This window comes from Bubalus bubalis, chromosome 10 (assembly GCF_019923935.1).
Source record: "Bubalus bubalis isolate 160015118507 breed Murrah chromosome 10, NDDB_SH_1, whole genome shotgun sequence".
Classification (NCBI taxonomy): Eukaryota; Metazoa; Chordata; class Mammalia; order Artiodactyla; family Bovidae; genus Bubalus; species Bubalus bubalis.
The window spans coordinates 26,825,515-26,849,659 of NC_059166.1; the positions used below are offsets into that span (position 1 = coordinate 26,825,515).

The window sequence follows — 24,145 nt, forward strand, 5'->3', positions numbered from 1 at the left end:
CTGGAGTAGGAAATGGTAACCCACTCCAGTATTCTTGCTTGGAAAATCCCATGGACAGAGGAGCCTGGCAGGCAACAGGCCACGGGATCATAAAAAGTAGGACACAACTGAGCACACACATGGAGGATGGTAACTTTCCATGATAGTCTCAGTGAGTAAGTCCTCAGTCCTGTCTGACTCTTTGCAACCCCACGGACAATAGCCCACCAGGCTCCTCTGTCCGTGGGATTTTCCAGGCAAGAATACTGGAATGGGTTGACATTTTCTTCTCCAGGTTTCCTTCTGCAGGGGATCTTCCCCACCCAGGGATCGAACCTGTGTCTCTTGCATCTCCTGCAATGGCAGGCAAATTCTTTACCAGCTGAGCCGCCAGGGAAGCCCTTGTCAATGATAGGACACTTGTAAAAGTTCCACATAGGAGGAATCCAAGGTTCTGAATGCTGAGAGAGAGAGAAAGAGAAAGACAGAGACCAAGAGAAAGAGAGAGAATAGGGTTCTGCAGGAGTACTGAAAGGTAAAGGATCTGAAAAGGACAGAACCAAGGCTCTGTCCAAGGGACTCATTTTCTGGAAAAATTACCCCTGCAGATCAGCCCCAGAGAGCCCACCTAGGCCAGTCTTGAAGAACTGAAAACATAAGCTCATTCTGGCTAGCAGGGGCTTTCCAGCTAACACCCAGACTAATAAATCTCCTCACAGCCACATCATCCTCTGAGTTCTGTTCACTGTCTGTTCATCCAGCTCCTTCTTCAAAGCTTATTATTTGAAGGCATATGGCTACATTTAATATCATCTCAGGTAATGACACATCCAAACTTCTCGACCACAAAGACAATTTTCTGCATTCAGCCCTAATTCAATTCTTGTACCATTTCTTTGCTGATGGCTCAATTCCACAGTAAGGAAGATTCTATTCTGAAACAGAGTTGAGCCTGGAGTGCAATGAAATCGCTTTGCCTATAACTCACACAGTCTCACTGACCTGATTTCTATAAATAGATAAATTTGTCAAGGAAAAACACACAGAATCACAATCTGAAAGCAAACTCAGGAAATTATTCATTTCAGACTTTTGCCTCAGGTCAAATTAAAATTTCAATCATCCTTGAAACCCATGTCTGCCTGTATTTTTTAATAGAGATTCTGATTAAATAAGCTTTCTTGATAACTTCTAATATATGATCAATTTTTCTGTCATAAGAGTTCTTTTTATGAATGCAGGAGAATAGATGAGAACTGAATAAATCTTCTACACTGCCGTGGATGTCATTTTACAAATGACAACACTGAGGACTGGAAACAATAAATGACTTTCCTGAGGTAATATATATTCATTCATTCATCCATTTATTTATTCATTCAACATTCTCTCAAAAATTATTCATTGAATGCATCCTCTATCTAGTCACAGTTCTAGACACAGGGATACAGCAGATTATTAGTTTACTAGGGCTGCCATAACAAAATACCATGAACGGAGTGGCTGAAACAACAGATATGTATTGTCTTACAGTTTTGGAGGTTAGAAGTCCAAGTTCAATGTGTCAACAGTATTGGCTCCATCTCAGAGCTTTGAGGAAGAAACTGTTTATGCCTTTCTCCTGACTTCTGATGGTTTAAATGTTTGGCAGTCCTTGGCTTGTAGAAGCATCACCCAGATCTCTGCCTTCATCTTCACGTGGCACTCTCCCTGTCCAAATTTCCCCTTTTACTAGTCATACTGGATTATGATTCACCCTACTTCAGTATTATGAGTCATATTTGATTAGGATTTACCCTACTTTGGTATGGACTTCCCTGATAGTTCAGTTGGTAAAGAATCTACCTGCAATGCAGGAGACCCCATTCTGATTCCTGGGTCGCGAAGATCTCCTGGGGAAGGCAAAGGCTAACCACTCTAGTATTCTTGCCTGGAGAATCCCAGGGACGGGGGAGCCTGGTGGGCTGCCATCTATGCGGTCGCACAGAGTCGGACATGACTGAAGCGACTTAGCAGCAGCAGCAGCCTTATTTTCAAATAAGATCACATTCTGAGATACTGGAGTTTAGATGTCAACATATATCTTTCGAGAGGAAAAAATTCAATTCATGAAAAGCAAGAACAAAACAAAATCCCTGCTACCAAGACACTAAATATTGAAAAGAGGAGACACTGTGTGTGTGTGTGTGTGTGTGAGAGAGAGAGAGAGAGAGAGAGAGAGAGAGAGAGAATTAGGAGAAGGGATAGAGAATATCATTTATCATTGAGGTATTTTTATATTTTATAACAAAATTCAACCAAACATCTACATAAAACAATGTGATATTGGTATAAAAATAGACACATAGATCAATGGAACAAAGATCCCAGAAAAAAACCCACACATATATGGTCAATTAGTTTACAGAAAAAGAGCCAAGAATAAACAACAGGGAAAGGAGAGTCTCTTAAATAAATGATGCTGGAAAAACAGGACAGCCATATGAAAAAGAATGAAAATTTTTTACCACTATCTTACTCCAATCACAAAAGTTAACTTGAAATGGTTTAAAAACCTAAATGCAAGACCTGAAACCATAAAATTCTTGAGTAAAAACACAGGCAAAAGGCTCCTTGACATAGGTCTTGGCAATGTTTTTGTTTTTTTTTAATTTGACACTAAAAGCAAAGCAATAAAAGCAAAAATTAAAAAGTCAGGCTAGATCAAGCTAAAAGCTTCTGCACAGCTAAGAAAACCACCAACAGAATGAAAAAAACAACCTAAGGAATGGAAAAAAATATTTGCGAATCATACATCTAATAAAGGGTTAATATCCAAAATATATAAAGAACTCATTTACTTAATAGCAAATATAACAAAGCAAACAATTCAACTAAAAACTGTTCGGAAGATCTGAATAGATATTTTTCCAAAGAAATCACACAGAGGGCCAACAGGTACATGAAAAGATGTTCTACATCTTTAATCACTGGGAAAATACAAATCAAACTCAAAATAAGATGTCACCTCACACCCAGTAAAATGGTTTTAATCAAAATATTAGATATAATAATTATTAATGAAAATATGGAGAGAAGAGAATGCTTTATGCACTACTGGTGGGAATATAAATTGATGCAGCTACTATGGAAAACATTATGGATATTCCTCAAAAAATTAAAAATAAAACTACCATATGACCCAGCAATTCTACTTATAGTTATTTAGTTGAAGAAAATAAAAACACTAATTTGGAAGGAAAGATATATACACCCCCATGTTAACTGTAGTATTATTTACCATAGCCAGGATATGGAAACAACCCAAGTGTCCATCAATGGATAAATGAATAAAGAAATTGTGATATACTCAGCCAATAGAATATTATTTACTCATTAAAAAGAAATCTTTCTGGCTTACTTCACTCTGTACAATAGGCTCCAGTTTCATCCACCTCATTAGAACTGATTCAAATGTCTTCTTTTTAATGGCTGAGTAATACTCCATTGTGTATATGTACCACAGCTTTCTTATCGGAGGGAGGTGGGAGGGGGGTTCAGGATGGGGAGCACGTGTACACCCGTGGCAGATTCATGTTGATGTATGGCAAAACCAATACAATACTGTAAAGTAATTAGCCTCCAATTAAATAAATTTAAAAATATATATTAAAAAAAAAGAAATCTTGCCATTTGTGACAACATGGATGAACTTTGAGGGTATTATGCTAGGTAGAATAAGCCAATACAGATAAAGACAAACATCATACAATTTCTCTTATAGATGGAATCTAAAAAGCCAAATAAGTACCAAAAAGCAAGTTCGCAGATACGGAGAAAGATAGACTGATAGTTGCCAAGGTAAGCTGTGGGAAATGGGAAAAATGGGTGAATTGTTTTTGGCTTTCTTTTTCATTTAAATTAATTAAATTTTAAAAACTGAAAATAATGCTCATTTCCTCAAGAACTGCTCCATTGGTAGAATTAGGCTTTTTTAAGGTTGAGCCAAAATCTTGCTGTGTGGCACTTACACTTTTATACGCCAACACTTACTGGAAACCAACCAACACGGAACAAATCTCAATTGTTCCTCTTCCATGTGATAAAGCTTTGAAACAAACTAGAATTTTTATGCATTTCCTCATTCGCTTCCACCTTCAAATGTAGCCCATGGTCTCTGAAGTATTTCTTGGCCTTTAGGTACAGTCTATTTGGGCTTCCCTGATGGCTCAGCAGGTAAAGAATCTGCCTGCAATGCAGGAGACACAGGAGACATGGGTTTGATTCCTGGGTCAGGAAGATCCCCTGGAGGAGGGCATGGCAACCCATTCCAGTATTCTTGCCTGGAGAATCCCCATAGACAGAGGAGCCTGGTGGGATATAGTCCATAGGGTTGCAGAGTCAGACACACCTGAGTGACAACGCACACAAACACAGAGTTTCCTTAGTCTGAGTTTTTAATAAATATCAGGCTGAGGAAATACGGTCTGATGTATGTTTTGAAAAGTTACATATCCGGTGGAAACATTGCTTATTGTGATGTAGACACTGAAAGTGAAAGTGAAGTTGCTCAGTCATGTCCGACTCTTTGTGACCCCGTGGACTGTAGCCCACCAGGCTCCTCTGTCCATGGGATTCTCCAGGCAAGAGCACTGGAGTGGGTCGCCATTTCCTTCTCCAGGGGATCTTCCCATCCCAGGGATCGAACCCGGGTCTCCTGCATTGTGGGCAGATGCTTTAACCTCTGAGCCACCAGGGAAGCCCGACGTAGACATTAGGTTCCCATTAATCCAGGCTAAGATTAAATTAGTAGTATTAGCAATCAATGTGAAGTGTTCGCTAACATTAAGCATTCAATGAAACACACTTTTTCCTTCAGTATTGGACTCCATATTTATCAATATTTCATCTTAATGATTTTGATCTCATATTTGCATATCTTGATATTATTTCTAAGCATGACTCCATATCTGTTGCAGTGTGACAGAAAACAGAAGTCCCCAGATTATTCACCACGACTCTGATTGAGTCATTTGATTTCCCTGAACCTCATTTCAGCTCTCTGTTAAAAAAAAAAAGGAGAGGGTGCAAGGAGTATTTGGGAGCTAGTAATGTCTTTTTTATAGAATAGTGAGAGAGAATCAAATGTGACAAGCTAATGAAAGCATTTTGTAAAATGAAACACCTCATACAAGTGTTAGTTAATAGCAGTGATAAGATTGTCTTTTCTTCTTGATTTGCCCACTGCAGAAGGGATAAGTATGTTTTCTATGTCTTTATCCAGCTTATGGATTCAAATGTTAAGCAGACTAAGACCAAACTACTTAATCAACATGCTTTAGATTTATTTTCAACCTGTTGTAAATATATGATGTAAAGATATGATGACCCAACCTGCACATGCTTAGTTCACCTTCACCTTAAAAATCTCATGAGCCCAGCTGTGTGTCAACAAAACATGATACTGTAGTTACTTACCACCAACGGCTTTGACATCTGCCTTTGACTTCAGCTCAATCACTCGCTAGCAATGTGACTAATTACTTGCTCTCACTGAACTTCTGTCTTTCCTGAAATAAGGGAGACAGCAAGATAGCTACATATTAGGACCACTGTGGAACTAAATGAAACTCAGTTCAATCTCTGGGTCCAGAAGATCCCCTGGAGAAGGAATGGTTACCCATTCCAGTATTCTTGCCTAGGGAATCCCCACGGACAGAGGAGCCTGGCGGGCTACAGTCCAGTGCTGCAGAGTCAGACACGGCTGAGCAACTAAGCACAAGCGGGACTAAATGAAATAAGGTGACAGGACCTGGCATATGGCTAGATTTCAACAAGTGGTTGCTATTTTTATGATATTGTGAAAATTAAATTTTCCTAATCAATCCTCCGATCTCATAGTAGCTCTGTTTCAAAAGTAAAAAATAAATAAAGCAAGCATAAAATGGTATTCCTTATAAACCTACATTCACTCCTAGTAACCACTACATTCCTTTGTTAATACTCACAAACCATCAACTTGAAAATCCATTCTTGACTCTTTCTGGAATCACCTCTGAGAATACTTGACCCGTTTATGGATTGTGGAATCTCTCCCTCTTTTTGAAAAATGGACCGACATTTCCTTTATTCATTTATCTTTTGGTCTTTGCAATACCTCAGGAATTACTAAGATTAATGCTCAGCTCATACTAAAAAAAAAAAAAATCTTTTAAGCGTCTCCTATTTGCCTCACACCCCAATTTTCTCAGTAGGCTGGCAAAACCGGCATCCAGTGCTGGCAATCAGAACTTATTTAACATGACCAGGTTTTGCCGTACTGTCCACTTATTACACAAAGTTGCAGTCAGCTCCCTCTTTGCATTGTTTGTGAATGTGCACAAGTCATTTAACACTGAGTCACAATTTCCTCCTCAGTAAAGTAGGATAATAATAACTACTATGACTACTTCCTAGGATGAAAATACAATGTGACAAGGCGCAAAAAAAAAAAAAAATTTTTTTAAATAAATTCCAAGAAAACAAGAAACTCAAAAAAATAATTCAAGGTATTATTTGTTCTTATCCTTCCAGTCTAGAGATCACTTTCTTTGCAGCAGAATTTGAAAGCAAAATATAAATTTAATAGTTTTGTTATCTGTTATCATTACACCATCTGCCCCAGGCAGCTTGGTGATCACTTCCTTGTTTTTCTAGTTTCAAACACAGTTGAAAATGTCCTTTTGTGGTCTTTAACATTTTTAACAAGCCTAAACTTTATTTATTTGTTATTTATACAATACTTCTATGGTAATCTATTTTAAGATACAAAGACAATCAGACTCCCACCAAAAAAAAAAAAAAAAAGATGAACAGACCAAGAATCAAAAGGGACAGATAGATGAGACCTCAACTATGTATAATCTGTGCCATGGAGCATGTACTTAGCTTTGTATTTTGGAAACAGAGCTAAAAAATAGGACAAAAGGTGGTATAGGAGGAGTTATACTGCACTGTCTGGTTAATAACAGGAAGCATAACAAGAGAGACACTTCTGTCATCCCTCTAAACTCTAAGAGGGACTACTAAGTGGTACATGAAGAACACAAAACAATCTAGTGAAAAGTGTCTTCACCAGCAATTTTACAAAGGAGGAAATAACGTTCTCCAAATGATCACATGTGTATAAAATCCTTAATAAAAGATGAAGGAGCAGTATCCAAGTCTCATTCCATGAGAGTCCCCGAGAAAAAAGAAGGTAACGGTGTACATGTACAAATGTTCGTGTTCTTATAAGCCAGCTTGAGGCAAGGCTGAACTTTTTAAAATCAAGAGTCATGAATTATAACTGTGTCTATTAAGTTATCTCATTTATCTGTGTTTCAGCCAGACCTTGACACGTGACTAGGCTCTGAGACATAAAGGTGGAAGCTAGGCTGGAGGCTGAGAATATAGTTTGGAGTGCTCCATGCTTTAGAAAACTGGTATACAGGTGGCAATGATTTATTTCGAAAATGAAGGTCTTCTTCAGAGAAGGAGAAATGTCGTACTACATCCCTTAAATGTGGAATCTAAAAAGAAGCAATACAAATGAACTTACTTACAAAACAGAAAGAGACTCACAGACTTTAATTATGATTACATGGGGGAAGGAACAGGGAGTTTGGGATGGACATGTACACACTGCTATATTTAAAATAGATAACCAACAAGGACCTACTGTCTAGAACAGGGAACTCTGCTCAATGTTATGTGGTAGCCTGGATGGGAGGGGAGTTTGGGAGAGAATGGATAAACATAGATGTATGGCTGAGCACTTTCCCTGCTCACCTGAAACTTTTGCAATATTTTTAATCAGCTATGTGCAAGCAAGTAGGGAAAACCACTAGACCATTCAGGTATGACCTGAATCTAATCCCTTATGATTATACAGTGGAAATGAGAAATAGATTTAAGGGACTAGATCTGATAGAGTGCCTGATGAGCTATGGAATGAGGTTCGTGACATTGTACAGGAAACAGGGATCAAGACCATCCCCATGGAAAAGAAATGCAAGAAAGCAAAATGGCTGTCTGGGGAGGCCTTACAAATAGCTGTGAAAAGAAGAGAAGTGAAAAGCAAAGGAGAAAAGGAAAGATACAAGCATCTGAATGCAGAGTTCCAAAGAATAGCAAGAAGAGATAAGAAAGCCTTCCTCAGTGATCAATGCAAAGAAATAGAGGAAAACAACAGAATAGGAAAGACTAGAGATCTCTTCAAGAAAATCAGAGATACCAAGGGAACATTTCATGCAAAGATGGGCTCGATAAAGGACAGAAATGGTATGGACCTAACAGAAGCAGAAGATATTAAGAAAAGGTGGCAAGAATACACAGAAGAACTGTACAAAAAAGATCTTCACGACCAAGATAATCATGATGGTATGATCACTAACCTAGAGCCAGACATCCTGGAACATGAAGTCAAGTGGGCCTTAGAAAGCATCACTACAAACAAAGCTAGTGGAGGTGATGGAATTCCAGTTGAGCTATTCCAAATCCTGAAAGATGATGCTGTGAAAGTGCTGCACTCGATATGCCAGCAAATTTGGAAAACTCAGCAGTGGCCACAGGACTGGAAAAGGTCAGTTTTCATTCCAAGCCCAAAGAAAGGCAATGTCAAAGAATGCTCAAACTACCGCACAATTGCACTCATCTCACACGCTAGTAAAGTAATGCTTAAAATTCTTCAAGCCAGGCTTTAGCAATACATGAACCGTGAACTTCCAGATGTTCAAGCTAGTTTTAGAAAAGGCAGAGGAACCAGAGATCAAATTGCCAACATCTGCTGGATCATGGAAAAAGCAAGAGAGTTCCAGAAAAACATCTATTTCTGCTTTATTGACTATGCCAAAGCCTTTGTGTGGATCACAATAAGCTGTGGAAAATTCTGAAAGAGATGGGAATACCAGACTACCTGACCTACCCCTTGAGAAACCTATATACAGGTCAGGAAGCAACAGTTAGAACTGGAAATGGAACAACAGACTGGTTCCAAATAGGAAAAGGAGTACGTCAAGGCTGTATATTATCACCCTGCTTATTTAACTTCTATGTAGAGTACATCATGAGAAACACTGGGCTGGAAGAAGCACAAGCTGGAATCAAGATTACCGGGAGAAATATCAATAACCTCAGATATGCAGATGACACCACCCTTATGGCAGAAAGTGAAGAGGAACTAAAAACCCTCTTGATGAAAGTGAAAGAGGAGAGTCAGAAAGTTGGCTTAAAGCTCAACATTCAGAAAACAAAGATCATGGCATCTGGCCCCATCATTTCATGGGAAATAGATGGGGAAACACTGGAAACAGTGTCAGACTTTATTTTGGGGGGCTCCAAAATCACTGCAGATGGTGATTGCAGCCATGAAATTAAAAGACGCTTACTCCTTGGAAGATAAGTTATGACCAACCCAGATAGCATATTGAAAAACAGAGACATTACTTTGCCAACAAAGGTCCGTCTAGTCAAGGCTATGGTTTTTCCAGTAGTCATGTATGGATGTGAGAGTTGGACTGTGAAGAAAGCTGAGTGCCAAAGAATTGATGCTTCTGAACTGTGGTGTTGGAGAAGACTCTTGAGACTCCCTTGGACTGCAAGGAGATCCAACCAGTCCATTCTGAAGGAGATCAGCCCTGGGATTTCTTTGGAAGGAATGATGCTAAAGCTGAAACTCCAGTACTTTGGCCACCTCATGCGAAGAGTTGACTCATTGGAAAAGATTCTGATGCTGGGAGGGATTGGGGGCAGGAGGAGAACGGGACAACAGAGGATGAGATGGCTGGATGGCATCACCGTCTCGATGGACATGAGTTTGAGTGAACTCTAGGAGATGGTGATGGACAGGGAGGCCTGGTGTGCTGCGATTCATGGGGTCACAAAGAGGCGGACACGACTGAGCAACTGAACTGAACTGATCTGATATGATGTGCATGCTAAGTTGCTTTGGCTCCTCTGTCCACGGGGTTCTCCAGGCAAGAATACTGGAGTGGGTTGCCATTCCCTCCTCAGGGGATCTTCCCGACCCAGGGATCAAACCCACATCTCTTAGTTCTCCTGTGTTGGCGGGTGGGTTTGTGCCACTGGGAGGCTATAAAGGGTGGTATTGTTGTGCTGGGGAGGTTGGTAGGTGGCAGTGGGCGAGGAAGAAGACTTCCCTGACCAGAAATCAAACCCGTGTCACAGCGGTGAGAGTGCCGAATCCTAACCCTAATCCACCAAGCAACATCTATACAAAATTAAAGGTTCAAAACAAAAAAAAGAAAGAAAATTTCGGTCTTGTCTAAAAGGAGGACCTTCCTGTCATCTTCAGGGAAGCAGGTGTCAAACCAAACTTTTCTTTCAGAAAACAGTTCAGAACACAGTGAAAACTTTGAACAAGGACTTAAACGCCATGGTTGTAGAGCAGGATTTGGCAAACTACAGCTCAGGGGCTACTTCCCCTGCCACGTGCCTTTGTTAAATAAAGTTTTAATGGAACGCAGCTACACCCATTAACTTACTGGTTGTCTATGGCTGATTCTGCACTGCAATTACAGAGTTGGACAGTCATGGCAGGAAACAGAAGGCCCACAAAGCCTAAAATAGTTACCATCTAGCCCTTTAGAGAAAAAATTTACCAGCTTCTGCCAGAGAGCAGAGAGAGTAACTCAGGTTTAAAGGGGGACAAGGGCCATAGTTACTTATCCACCATCAATTTTCACTATAAAATACCTTAGTCTAACCCTTATAAACTCTTTTAAGCATCACATCATCATGAAGGGCTCCCCCTGCCCATCCCGTAAATTAGATACACAATTCACTCCCCAAAATCTAGCTGAATGCATCTTTAATAGTGATTTCAGTGAAGTAAAAATAGAGACATGTGCTCCAACTGCTCTTTGCCTTTTAATTTGAATCTTAATAATTTAATGATACTTTTCTACACGCTGAATGCATTTCCCCCCGTTGTCTTGTAAACAGACACAGTTTATTACCATGAACAGAGAAGGCTACAGATCAAGCTTGCCTTGATCAGCTCTAGAAAGTAGGGTTACAGATGAATGGTTCTAAAACCAGTCATTTTTTTGTTTCCCTAATTCATAGTTAATCATCGATCCTGTCCAGTGAGTCAACAGTTCTGCACATATACATTTTGTGTTTGCTTTCTCCATCTTTTTTTTAAATTAGTTAATGTATTTTAATATAAACTTTATAGCTAGTTTACATTAGACAGGACATCAGGAAGCTATGTTCCTCAAAGACACAAATTTCACTGATACTATACTGATTATTTTTTTAATCCAGGTTGAAATGATGACTGTTACGCCCAGTGTCAAAATCTTTAGGGCCTTGATTTCCCATAGCCATTGCTCTGGGCAGACTCAAATTACATCCTAAAGAGGATGTTGCTGGGGACCTTGCTTTAGAGCCCTTTTTTGTGTTAACATAAAGAAAGCTTAGAGACACACCCATGGCCACTGCTGGTGAAGGAAAACTCCTCACAGAACACAGTAAGTCTAAGTCATTCCTGCTTTCACTTATTTTTCTGAGTCTCATTTTCCTGTTGTCCTATTTTCCTCACCACTTATTTTTCACTTATTTTATCTTGTGTGGTATTAATAGGTAATCCACCTTAAATCCTTTCTGGAACAAGGCAGGATGTAAGTAAACAAGTAAAACTGAGCTGGCCTGTTGAATAGAGTTATTTAGTATTGTCCATGTGAATCCTGAAAAAAAAAGAAAAAAAAAAAGACATGCCAAAAACAACTGTTTTGCTTCGGCCTGGTAGCTGCTGAGGTTTACTTTCAAGTAGAAACTGCTCAACAGGCTCAGGGGCTTTCTGTCGCTCCTGTCGGCACATGATGTTAGGACTGTGCATCCAGAGCCTGCAGGATGCTCACCTTGCCATCTGCTGTGGCAGGATGGTGGGCAACCCAGTGCCACTGCATCTGCAACAGAAGGAACAGAAAGAGCACTGCCAACAGCATCTCTTCAGACTCTCTTGAGAAAAGAATAGGTCTTGGTAATTAGTATTGAGCAAAGAAATTTACATGTATGTCATTATACTCAAACCTCACAAAAGCGTGGTTGTTGTTGCTCAGTTGCTAAGTCGTGTCCAGCTCCTTGTGACCCCCATGCACTGCAGCACACCAGGCTTTCTTGTCCTTCACTATCTCCCAGAGTCTGCTCAGATTGATGTCAGTTGAGTTGGCAATGCTATTTAACCATTTCATCCTCTGTTGCCCCCTTCTCTGCCTGCCTTCAATCTTTCCCAGCATCAGGATCTTTTCCAGTACCTCAGGTCTTCACATCAGGTGGCCAAAATATTGGAGCTTCAGCTTTACCATTGGTCCTTACAATGAATATTCAGGGTTGATATCCTTTAGGATTGATTGATTGATCTCCTTGAAGTCCAAGGGACTCTCAAGAGTCTTCTCTAGCACCACAATTCGAAGACATTAGTTCTTCGACATTCAGCCTTCTTTATGGTCCAACTCTCACATCCATACATGACTACTGGAAAAACCATATCTTTGACTAGACAGACCATTGGTGGCAAAGTGATGTCTTTGCTTTTTAATATACTGTCTAGGTTTGTCATAACTTTCCTTCCAAGCCCCTTCATCACAAGGCTGTGATCCATGAAGGGGAATAGTGTGATTAATTTGGTTTTGATGTTTTGCTTTCAGCTGAGGGAACTGAGGATTTGAGAAGACAAGTAAAGTGAACAGAGGAATCAGGATTTCCACCTAATACAACTTACACTCTTTATTTCTCTGTATGCTCTCTATTCTTTCAATATATTCCTAATCATTTGATCTAGGCATTATAAAGTCTGGAAGGCTGCTTGATAGATCAGAGTAAAAGGCTTTAGAGTTAGCTTGAGGTTAAATATCAGATTTTTTTTTTCATTTTGTGGTAATTACTTTGTTTTTGTTGTTGTTTAGTCCCTAAGTTGTGTCCAACTCTTTGTGACCTCATGGGCTATAGCCTGCCAAGCTCCTCTGTCGATGGGATTTCCCAGGCAAGAATATTGGAGTGGGTTGCTATTTCCTTCTCCACGGTATCTTCCCAACCCAGGGATGGAACCCATATCTCCTGCATTAACAGATGGATTCTTTACCACTGAGCCACCAGGGAAGAGAAGTTACTTTAGGTCACTGTATTAGGTTTCTGAGGTTGTTATAACAAATTACCACAAAGTGGGTGGCTTAGACCATCAGAGATTTGTCCTCTCACAGTTTCAGAGACCAGAAACCAAAATTTAGTGTCTACAGGCTCTGAAGGCTCTGGGAAGAATCCATTCTTTGCTTCTTCCAACTTCAAATGGCTCCAGGCCATCCTTCATCACTCCTCTCTCTGCTTCCATGGTGATGTTGCCTCTTTATCTTCTCTATGTGTCCATCTTATAAAGGTACATGTGATTGAATTTAGTATCCATTTAGGATAAGCTCCTCCTCTCAAGATCCTTAACTTATCATACTTTGTGATATAAGGTAATATTCACAGGTCCTGGGGATTAAGATGTAGACATAAACTTCCCTGGTGGCTCAAATGGTAAAGAACCTGTCTCCAATGCAGGAGACCCAGGTTCGATACCTGGGTCAGGAAGATCCCCTGGAGAAGGAACTGGCAACCCACTTCAGAGGAAACCCCATGGACAGAGGAGATTTGTGAGCTACAGTCCATGGGGTTGCAAAGAGTCAGAAACAACTGAAGCAACTTAGCACGCATGCATGCAGAAGCAACCCACTAAAGTTACTGAGCCTCAAGCCTCCTTCCATAAAAACTGGAATAGTATCACTTATCTAAAAGTAGAAGATTAAATAAGATAATCTAAATAAAAGTGTTCAATAGCAAACAGGTGCTCAATAAAAGGTTTTCACCCCTTTTTCTCATCAAGAGAACTTTTAGATGATTTGCTTCATTTGTCCCATTGGAATAATCCCCAACTGTACACTCAAATTCCCTCACCCTTTCATTTTGTCTTTAGACTCTTTTTCTTAATAAGCTATATTCCTTTTAGGACAAAGAGCGGTACACTTTTTTAATTATACTTTATTGTAAACTAGAACAGTGCTTCTCAGAGCATCTGTAATTGAGGGATCCAATTTTTTTTTAATGTATAAACAATTTATTAACAGACAAATGCCCACAAGTTTCTTTCTTCTTGGACACACCCACGGTGCAGCCACAGTGAGCTGAGGTCTTAGTGTGGTGCTGACCTTGGACCCAAGGTCCCCAAAGTGACATAGCCCTCTGTGGGCCCAAATCTTCTTCAGTCCCTCCAGGTCTCCACAGAGCTTGTCATCTAGACCACTAGCCAGGACCTGGCTGTATTTTCCATCCTTCACATCCCTCTCTGGGATCTTGTACTACCATAGATTCTGCATCACGGTAATAACACATTCCACCTCACACCCAGTGAGCTCTCTTGCCCTCTTGCTGAGGTCAGTCCACTTTCTTCAACACCATACGAGTGCACCTTCGCCCCATATCCTTAACTGCAGTAAGGGTAAAGACAGTCTTCCATCATTCATTTATGTTGGGTGGAGGATTCACATTGCCAGAAACGTGGTGTGTGGGCCTCCAATAGAAGAGAGCAAGGGATCGGCTTTAATTTTGAAAGGTAAAAACATTGTGAAGATGAAAATTGCTGTAAATGTTTCCAGATACTTACTTTAAACTTGCTGCAGACCAATAACAATGTGTGGTACCGCTGTGTCCAGCAACCTCATTTTGAAGAACCCTGGACAAGGGACACAGGTGACTTTCACAGTGGTCTGAACTCCAAGATTCTGGTTACTCCCTCATAATTATTGCCCCTCAGAATGTCCATATTGACATTTACCTCTTGCATAGTCTCCCTCATTTTTAAAGGTTAAAAATGTCAACATTAAAAGTTAAATGCTTATCAAACACTTTAATTTTATCAAAGTTAATTCTCCAAAAGTCAAGTATTTCCTAGTCTCCCATTACTGCAAAGGGCTACCAAGATTTAACACCAAAAATATAATATCCATCTTTTTCCTCTTCCTAAGTGGTCTAACGTATATTCTCACAGCAGTATAATTGGTTTATTTCTCCTGTGCTTTCTTTGCTTTACCTTTGTTTCCGCATGGATGTATCCTTAGTTATATAAAGCACTGTTCTATTTTTCTTCTGCTAGATAAGTTTTTGAATAAAGTACATCTTTCTCTTGATATTTTTAGCTTGAGTTTTATCTCATCAAATCTTAGTGCTCTCAATAATATTGTATTTACCTTTTTGCTTTAAAACTTTGAGTTATTTTGTCACCTCCTATTCTGTGTTGACATATATAGTTCTCTAAGGTCATAAATCTTATTCTTAGTGAACTTCTGTTACTTGTTGAATGAATGAAAGAATGCTAATTACTGAGGACCACCTCCACTATCCAGATTCTTTTTCTCTCATGCCCACTGTCCTCATTACCTACTTGGTAGTCGGGTCCTGATTTTTCTTCCTCCCATTCATCCATTTATCCTTGTTAAATATGTTCTCCACTTTGATCCCATGCCCTTTTCCATTTTCAGCAGTACATCTTCCTGACATTTATGTCATGATCCAGAAGACAAATTCTTTCCTTTGGATGTCTTTTATGTAACCAATTATTAACTTCCTATCTTTCAGAGTCAGGTCCACAAACTGGAAGAAGAGGAAGAAAAGAAAAAAAAAAAATCCCACCTAACCTCTAAATGATTTTAATTTCCTACCTAGTCCTAGAGGTTTGCTGAAGATTCCTTATGACTGCAACATTTGTTCCCACAGGAACCATTCAAGTAATGGGAACGGGTGATCTTGGCCAGTTCTCTTTCATATCTAGAGGCTCGCTCCAAGAAGCTGTAGCTCATGCACCCATGACCATGCCGGGTTTTACACAGCAACTTCCTCCCAACCAGCAGAGTTCATCATCCAGTCATTATGACTGTTTTTCTTTGATAGAGATAACATAGTTCTATCATTTTTTGAATGCTTAGGAATCTCTTGGAATTTCTAAAAGATGATGCTTTGAAAGTACTGCACTCAGTGTGCTAGCAAATTTGGAAAACTCAGCAGTGGCCACAGGACTGGAAAAGGTCAGTTTTCATTCCAAGTCCGAAGAAAGACAATGCCAAAGAATGCTCAAATTACTGCAAGGTTGCACTCATCTCACACACTAGTAAAGTAATGTTCAAAATTCTCCAAGCCAGGCTTCAACTGTACATGAATCATGAAATTCCAGGTGTTCAAGCTGGATTTAGAAAAGGCAGAGGAACCAGAGACCAAATTGCCAACATCCATTGGATCATCAATAAAGCAAGAGAGTTCCAGAAAAACATCTACTTCTGCTTTATTGACTATGCCAAAGCCTTTGACTGTGTGGATCACAACAGACTATGGAAAATTCTTAAAGAGATGAGAATACCAGACCATATAACCTGCCTTCTGAGAAATCTGTATGCAGGTCAAGAAGCAACAGTTAGAACTGGACATGGAACAACAGACTGGTTCCAAATTGGAAAAGTAGTACGTCAATGCTGTCTGTTGTCACCCTGCTTATTTAACTTATATGCAGAGTACATCATGAGAAATGCTGGGCTGGATGAGGCACAAGCTGGAATCAAGATTTCCAGGGGAAATATCAATAACCTCAGATATGCAGATGACACCACTGTTATGGCAGAAAGTGAAGAACTAAAGAGCCTCTTAATGAAAGTGAAAGAGGGGATTGAAAAAATTAGCTTAAAACTCAACATTAAGAAAACTAAGATCACGGCATCTGGTCTCATCACTTCATGGCAAATAGCTGGGAAAACAATAGAAACAGTGACTTTATTTTGGGGGGCTCCAAAATCACCGTAGATGGTGACTGCAGCCATGAAATTAAAAGACACTTGCTCCTTGAAAGAAAAGTTATGATCAACCTAGACAGCATATTAAAATGAGACATTACTTCACCAACAAAGTTCTTTCTAGTCAAAGCTATGGTTTTTCCAGTAGTCATATATTGATGTGAAAGTTGGACTATAAAGTAAGCTGATCACTGAAGAATTGATGCTTTTGAACTGTGGTGTTGGAGAAGACTCTCAAGAGTCCCTTGGACTGCAAGGAGATCCAACCAGTCCATCCTAAAGAAAATCACTCCTGAATATTCATTGGAAGGACTGATGCTAAAGCTGAAACTCCAATACTTTGGCTGTCTGATGAGAACTGACTCACTGGAAAAGACCCTGATGCTGGGAAATATTGAAGGCAGGAGGATAAGTTGATGACAGAGGATGAGATGGTTGGATGGCATCACCAACCTAATGGACATGAGTTTGAGTAAACTCTGGCAGCTGGTGATGGACAGGGAGGCCTGGTGTGCTGCAGTCCATGGGGTCACAAAGAGTCGGACACGACTGAGCAACTGAACTGAACTGAACTGAACTGGGAGAAAGCATCTCTACACAGCCTAATTTCTTCTTGCTTATCCTTAGCTGTGTCACAGTCCTCCAAGCTACTCCCTGTGACAAATTTGGAGTTACTTTATACTCCCAAACATCTTCCTCCCAGATAACTGGTCTTCTTAAAAAAAAAAGTGTCCCCTCCTACTCTGTAGCCTCTGATTTTTCTCCAAGGGAGGCTCTTCCAGAGTACAATAGACCAGAGAAAATCATGTGATTCTCCCACATGCTTCCCCCCTGCCCTGCAACCATGGTACATCCCAGAATAAATACATAGGCCCTTCCATTTTAAGATAATGTCATAAATCACTCTGGGAAACTAGAGGGAGAGAATGACAACAAATGTGAAAGAGTCAGCCAAAATATCAAGATATCTAGAAGTGGTCCTAATAATTTTTCTTTCCTAATAATTACTGACTTCCTTTGTATCTAGTATACTCAGAAACCAGGGTGAGGCCTTATGAATTTTCAGTGTCTTCTATTCTTCAGCTATAGTTTTTCCAGTATCCATGTGAGAGTTGGACTATAAGGAAAGCTGAGCATGAAAGAATTGATGCTTTTGAACTGTGGTGTCAGAGAAGACTCTTGAGAGTCCCTTGGATTGCAAGAAGATCCAACCAGTCCATCCTAAAGGAAATCAGTTCTGAGTATTCATTGGAAGGACTGATGCTTAAGCTGAAACTCCAATACTTTGGCCACCTGATGAGAAGAACTGACTCACTGGAAAAGACCCTGATGGCTGGGAAAAGAAGGGGATGACAGAGGATGAGATGGTTGGATGGCATCACTGACTCGATGAACATGAGTCTGAGTAAGCTCCAGGAGTTGGTGATGGGCAGGGAAGCCTGGTGTGCTGCAGTCCATGGGGTCGCAAAGGGTTGGACACGACTGAGTGACTGAACTGAACTGATTCTTCAGTGTCTTACATGCTAATATTTGTTCCCAGGGTGATGCTTCCCAGGTTGACCAATCTGGCATTACTACAGAGGCCATATTTGGGGACAAAGATTAGGAATACCTAAAGATTCCTTCTCTGTACTTCAGGATACTTTAATCTGAATTTGCAGATATGTCCTCACTCTTCTTTACAGTCTTCCAAACCTATAAGTCCTGCTTTTCATCTCTCCTAACACCCCAGAAGGAAACAGGCTTTTCTTATTTGCTCCCTGAAGACTCTTCCCCTGGAAAGATGCTTGTCCTACCCTGACTAGTAGTCCTGGGAAATCTATCCTGTACAGTGCCTGCAGCAATTCACTAGCTGGGTAACAGAAGTCTTACTTATGTTCAAAGCTTGCATCTTCACCTGCTTTTCTCAGATACTATCTGGGTGCAGCTTCTCTGATCTTGGCCCCTGTGGCTCCCATCAACCTAGTCATCAATCCTGTGTGATCTTCTTTGCCCCAAGGTATCCTCTTTGGTCAACTTCACTGTATTCATGTTTCAGATTCAGTTAATTTATGGTAAGAAAGACTGACATCTCTTTGCTAGTCAATATCATGTCTTTCTCAGGCCAGGTTGTTGGTTCCATGTATTCAGTTCTCTGAAATGACTCACAGCAATATTTTTTGTCATTTAAAAATAACTTGTTGAGGAACTATTCTGTGCCCAGGTATATCTGACATCAGGAACACAAAAATAAAGATGATGCAGACCCTGATGTAGTTTGTAACCTCATGGGGATTAGCAGACTTGGAGGAATAATTAGAAAACAACTAGAGTGATGCTCTAATAGAAGGATGCAAATTAAAAAAAAAAAAGAATTATGAATATGCCTAAGTTCTAGCAATGGATAAAGTTATTTCATTCATCACACAGATTAATTGACATAGACATTCCTTCTTCTCCCTCTTCTTGTTTTCCATGGAATATACTGAGGTATTCCTTGAGCCTTTTCACCTCCTTTTTGAGAGAAACAAGTTACAAGTACCACAGATACAACTGGCCAACCCCTCAAGCATAAAAGAAACCTATCATCTACCTACCCTGCCACAGATTGCAACAGTCCAATATTCCTTGGCTCTCCAGGTAAAAGAGTGGTGTTTCTGAACTAGCTATGGAAGAGACCTCCTTCTTAGTGTTTTTATACCATGGATCATGTTCCAGTTTAGTTCCAGTTCCAGTTCAGTCGCTCAGTCCTGTCCGACTCTTTGCGACCCCATGAACTGCAGCACGTTATAGACCTGCAATGTCTTTCTGTCCTAGTGAGTATCTACAATAAGTAAGGAGAAGGCAAATTGCTGACACTACAGGAAACTTCCTCAACTCCAAAACCAAAAGTTTTGGCCTTCAAAAAAGCTTCTAATAAACAGTAAACGTGGAAACAGCTTTAGGAAAACTTGATCGAATTCTATTGGTCTTACAAGCAATCAATGAACTGTTTTTTAAGAATGTATTGGATTTCCATGCTGCATTGCCTAGGCTATCAGTCTTTGTAATCATTCTTGCTTCTGTAGAAACTATTTTGACAAGTTACAAGGGTTAAAAAGAATCATCTCGGCCTTCCTCTAAAGAGGCTGAGAGGCTATCTAAAGGAAAGAAAATGCTCCCCTACTCCCCACCCCATCCCAACCTCTTTCTAAATGCCACAGTTCCTAGTAGAATGATCTGGAAGATGAAACAGAGAGATATCACACCAGCAAGAGTGTTTTTTCCCTGCTGCTTGCTGTGGTCAAGCGCCCTGCAGCCATCTACATTAGTCTTCTGTCTCCAGATCAGCCTGATCCATGAACATTCAATGAGCAGGTAGTCACCTATGTCCCATACACTGAAGGGTGTTAAGAAACCTCTGTTGCTCTGAAATTGCATCTTCCCTTGCCTACCCTGATTCCTGAAATTCCACCACTATGGTCATTCCTGCAAGTGATGATTAATTGATTAGATTATTTCCAAGTGATAGCTCACCAGACCAGATTGTGTTGAGGAGAACGTGGAAAGAGTATGAAGGTTTAGGGTGCCTGAGAGAAGAATTCTCATAATAGAGACAAAGCTCTGAAGGGGAAGCATGTATCCCAGAAAATAATCTACCCACTTCACGACTGCACTTAGGGGGCAGAACCACTGCCATCCCACCAAGAACTTGTTCTGATCTTGTCAATTAAGTTTTACTCAATGACCTATGCAAGGACCCCAAGCTGAAGCTCACGGGGGAACTCAAGCTGATTCAGGCTTGTTTTACTATTACCTGATACAGTGGCGCTTATACAACTTCTCACCCTGAAACTTTGACATCCACTGAAAGTCTGGACTGGCCTCTCTAAGCTGTCCATTTGGGGAGCTTGGTGGGGGCTATATAGGGAGAAGGAAAAGACGCTCTGTTCATCCTCAAGACTCCTGAAGAGACCAGTTAGCCAAAGGCAATGGTCTCCCCTACCTCTGGTTGGCAAATCGGAGGAAAAAGTACTATTCTCTGTGAAATGCACCTATCTAGATAGGCAGTAATGGCAAATATCTAATTAACATTCTTATCTACTAGAGGCAATAGGTTAAAATGGAAAAGAGCATAGGTTTGGAGTCACATGAATCTTCTGAGCTTTGCTACCTATTGTGTTTTTGACTCTGGGTTGATCCCCTAACCCCTCTGGGCCTCTGTTTTTTTCCTCTGTGAAGTGGGAGAAATCATGTTCACCCTGCAAGGCTGTGGGAGAATGTGTGTGGAGGCTGGGGCAGTGGAGGCTGGGGCACTCAGGCTTTCAACAAATGCAGTTGTCTTCCCCCATTAGTTCTCTATTTGAACAGAGCTATAAAAGGACACACTATTAAAGTTGCTAATACCAACCCAGAAAAAGAAGAATCTTAAAAAAAAAAATTCTTACTTGCATTCCAAATATTGTAGTTAAACTGTAGTCTACCTCTCCTAAGAAGTTATGTCCCCAAGGCAAGAAAATAGATCTAGAGCCCCTACTGCTCAACTCAGGGCATCCCCGATGGCTCAGTGGTAAAGAATCTGCCTGCCAATGCAGGAGATGCAAGTTCGATCCCTAAGTCAGAAAGATCCCCTGGAGAAGGAACTGGCAATCCACTCCAATATTCTTGCCTGGAAAATCCCAAGGACAGAGGAGCCTGGCAGGCTACAGTCCATGGGTCTCAAAGTGTCGGACACAACTTAGGGAATAAACAACAACAAATTGCTCAACACAGCTTTTGATCTGCTCTCTGTGTTTGAAGGAAAATGCAGCTCTCTTTCACATGAAATTAGAATATGTGTTTGTTATGATAAATATTTACTCGGGTCCCCAAATGAATCATTTTAATTTATTCTAAGAAGCATCAACAAATTAATTTATAACATTCTTTCAACCACTTATATTTATTTATTGATCTGGAAACATCAGAAGAGAGAACAAAAAGAGAAAAAAGAAAACATCCCATTGACTTACTGTCTGAACCCCCAAACAACTCTAATGTTTCAGTGATACACTGAAAAGTATTCCAGAGAGAATGCCTGCAAAGCCCCTCCTAAAAAACGGTCTAATTTATCTATGCGGCTCAAAGAATGAAAGTGTGTGGCTACAATATGAGCCTCTAAGACTTTTTCAAAACAAAAATCTGTAGCCTGGACTCAACAAAATAAAAAGACTTAACAGAAGGCTTCAAATTCCTGAGGTGGGAGTTTTCCATAGATCACAGAAAACCGATCGTGCATAGAAGGGCTGACACAGCAAAAGAGCCTAAGGAAAGGAAGAGAAACACAAGGGAGGGATGAAAAAGAAAAGAAAGGGAGAAAAAAAGTGCTCCTTTCTCCTTCTTGGCAGATATCATTTCTGTGAAAGGATTTCCAAAATGCTCAACTCTAGGTGAACATTCAATCAGATAATTTTCAAATTCCAGATGGTAATGGAGTTGGACAAAACAGTGTTTGTTTGGGAGCCTCCGATGAGAAATCACACATTCTTGGTGATTAATGACATTTACGTGCTCTTGGCCATTAAAAACATTTTCTGCTCTTGAGTCACAACGGAAGCTACAGCTTGAATTTTATTGTTCAATTTGCTTTTTTCTTTCCTGGGTGAGCCAGCTTTGGATTTAGGAGTTGAAAGTTTATGGAGTCAGCAGGACCCCAAGGGACTGAAAGCTAAGCTGAGCCAATGAGGATAATGCCAAAGATTATCTACCCTCGGTGAAAATGTGGGATTCAGAAAAGAAAAGGAACAAAGAGGGTTTATAAAGACTGACAGTCTGTAACTTAGACAAAATTTCGTGGTGAGGTTGGCAAATTTCCTTTTTTAAAAAACAAACAAACAAAAAATTTCCTGGTTGACAGTTGCTTAAATTCTTCCTTTTTCCATTTCTGGCACACCGTCAAAAAGGCAAACTTGTGTCCTCCCTGAGGACTGGAGAGTGAGTGAGTCTTCAGAGAAGCAGCCGCAATGCTCACTGTGAAAAGCAGAGGGATGAGTGCTGAGGAGCTTCAGGGGGTAGAAAAGAGATGAGTTTTGCTCAGTAAATGATTGGTTTTGTTGGTGTTGATGTTTTTTTCCCTGTGTCCTTTAAAGAGTTCCTTTAACTTGGGCCTTGGGCCTTACCTAAACAGGATGATATTTTCATGATGTTTTTCAAGCACATTGTAGTCACACTTTAAAAAAAAAAAAAAAAAAAAAAAAACTTGTCATTTTTTCCAGTCTTGGCAGTGGGTGAAAATAGAACAAAATATAAGATTTTCACAAGAACAGCTTGATTGTACTGAAATCTAATATGGTTTTTGCCAATCTTGTGCATGGTTTTCTTTAGCCTTAGTTTTCGCATCTGTAAAGTGGACTAGAGGAGGAAATGACAACCCACTCCAGTATTCTTGACTGGAAAATCCCATGGACAGAAGAGGACAGGAATTCTAGGCTCATAAAAACAACAGGTACAAGGTATCAGGTTGACACAAACTGGAAGCTAAGATTTTTCAGGACTCTTGTGTGTTAGTCATGTCCAACTCTTGGCCACCCCATGGACTGTAGCTCACCAGGCTCCTCTGTCCATGGAATTCTCCAGGCCAGAATACTGGAGTGGGTAGCCATTCCCTTCTCCAGGGGATCTTCTCAACTCAGGGATCGAACTAGGGTCTCCTGCATTGCAGGCAGATTCTTTAGCATCTGAGCCACCAGGAAAGATCCCAATTCTCTCTCCCTCCTTGTGGGACTGCCACAATTCAGGAGTTTCCTTGAAGTCCATGAGTGAAGGTATATCTTCTCCCTTTGAGTAGTTCTATTAAAAACATAGGTAGATTCTGCTCTGTTTTTCTTTGTGTCCCAATTTCCTGTAAATGATAAAAGTGTAAAACAAAAAGTAATAAGATCCAAATCTTCCTGCTGGGGACTTGATGAAGATGAATTAGACACTGACAGTCAGGGAAAGATGGAAGGCTCTCCATGACAGAGGCCAAACTAATTCAAAATGAAAATCATCAATTTGAGCGTGCTCATATGTTACTTAAAAATCAATGAAGAAACACAGAGAGGGTACCCTGAAGCCATTTCAGCACCCCTGCTTTTGCACTCAGTGCTAACTTAGCAGCCTTGAAATAGCTTGGCTCTGAAAGCCCAATCATCATTAATAATGATATTTTTATAGCACTTTAAAAATTGGAATTTCCAGAGCCATTTTGATAGATGTCCTGTCACTACCTTGCCATTTGCGTAATTTTTTTGCCTTTTTTTTTTTAACTCTATTTAAAGAATTTTGTAACAGGGGAAAAAAAGGAAAAACTTCTTTTGACTGAAAGATTCACAAGAGATGAATTCACAGATTGC

At 40.2% G+C, this 24,145-nt stretch overlaps 1 long non-coding RNA gene across 2 annotated transcripts in view; it reads left to right on the plus strand.

The window, feature by feature from the left end:
* Positions 1 to 24,145, plus strand: part of LOC112587400 — a 52,970-nt gene that overhangs the window by 20,276 nt on the left and 8,549 nt on the right. For both annotated transcript variants that reach the window (XR_006542305.1, XR_003111881.2), the window contains one exon: positions 3,743 to 3,819. This is a non-coding gene — a long non-coding RNA (uncharacterized LOC112587400). The remainder of the gene's footprint in view (positions 1 to 3,742; positions 3,820 to 24,145) is intronic.